Below are 1,580 nucleotides of genomic sequence, written 5' to 3' on the forward strand. Positions count from 1 at the left end.
TGTATCTTATCCTCTGACTTCAAGAGAAATTTCTACAAGAATATAGGCATTTTCTTAAGGCACTCAATATGTATTCCTAAATGGTTCTCTAGAAGAGTTCTATAATCTAGGAAAGAATTGAAATATTTACTTTTGCTTCCTCACAGAATCACAGTGGTAGACCTTTTCATCTTATCTACCAACCTTGGTATTCTAAGGTAATATATTTTAGATTTTTAAAAAATAATTTCTATACATTTTTTGTTAAGCTATGCATTTCCAATATTGTTCTTTGAGATAAAAATGTTCTTGCTCTTTATCTTTGCAGTCCAATCCCAGCATATCTTGCAGAAACAGCACAAAATTAGGCAATCTAAAACTTAGCATTTTAACCCTGTAATAAATAGTATAGCAGAGTGTCTCAACTGAAAGTCCTCCAAATGACAAAGTCAAGTTATACTACTTCTTATTGCTCCTTCCCTCTGTTCTCCCTTCTGAAATCAGAGTTGACTGAAAACTATTTTTATTTAGAAAATCTTGTTCCAAAGTTGGACAACAGTTATGTGTCAAGATAAAACCCAAATCTTTGGATCAAGGAACTAGTAAACTATCATGGCAGGGTAAAATGAAAGAGGGTATTTCAGTATATTGTATACCCAAGTATTTCACATTTCTCTACAATGCTTATAATAATGCAAGCAAAATTAAAAATATGTTAAAAGAGTAATATTCTAGAAACTTATCAATCACAAGAGTTAAATCTCCCATAGTTTAAGCAGATTTTCTCTTTTGATTAGATTGTTTCTGTTGATGCTATATGTATTATTCTACCTCCTAGGCAGACTACTTTGAAATTTCAGAAGGTAGAACTGTTGCTTTTTTTTTTTGTTGTTGTTGTTATATAGTGTCTTTTTAGTTGTCAGTGTCAAAGAGCTGAATTCCATTTCAGTCTGGAAACCAAGAAACAAAGCATGGGCAGCTATAATCTTGAAATTTAAAAATAATTTAAGATCTAAGTTAGTAAACTCTTAAATTAAAATTCACTTAAAATTTAAAAACTACAAAAAGCTTGATTTAAAAATTTCTAGATATTAAAATATTAGTTAATATTTTAGTGCCCTACTTACAGACCAGGCACAAGACCTGAACTGAGGTATGTATGTGAGAAATGTTTATTATACTTCCTCTTTCTCTACTGTCACTGTAAGAACACAGCTTGTGGCAAGCACCAGGAGTCTGCTTTTTTTCTCTCTCTCTTTTATTCATTTTTTAACGGATACATAGAAACATGAGTTGTCTGTATCAAAGGGGTACCGTGTAGTTTTTCAATACACGTATATATTGCATAATGTTTAAATCAAATTAAATGTGTCTCCTCATTTGCCATTTCTTTATTTTAAAAAACTTTCAAAATCCTCCCCTGTAACTGTTTGTAATGTGCGTTACATTATTATTATCTACAGTAGTCATACAGTGCAAGTAGTACACTGGAGTTTCAAGCATAACTTGGTATACTTTGGTGAACACTTCACATCCTTCCTTTACCCTTCCTCCCCACTTTTGGTAACCTTCATTCTATTCTCAACTTCTGTGAGATAAAC

At 31.6% G+C, this 1,580-nt stretch overlaps 1 non-coding gene across 1 annotated transcript; it reads right to left on the reverse strand.

Moving 5' to 3' along the window:
- Positions 1-1,088: 1,088 nt before the first annotated feature.
- LOC124981551 (small nucleolar RNA SNORA51) lies at positions 1,089-1,217 on the reverse strand. Its single transcript, XR_007108060.1, has one exon. It is a non-coding gene; the product is annotated as a small nucleolar RNA SNORA51 (small nucleolar RNA).
- Between the last annotated feature and the right edge of the window lie 363 nt (positions 1,218-1,580).

Source organism: Sciurus carolinensis, chromosome 3, assembly GCF_902686445.1.
Source record: "Sciurus carolinensis chromosome 3, mSciCar1.2, whole genome shotgun sequence".
In the NCBI taxonomy this organism is placed as follows: Eukaryota; Metazoa; Chordata; class Mammalia; order Rodentia; family Sciuridae; genus Sciurus; species Sciurus carolinensis.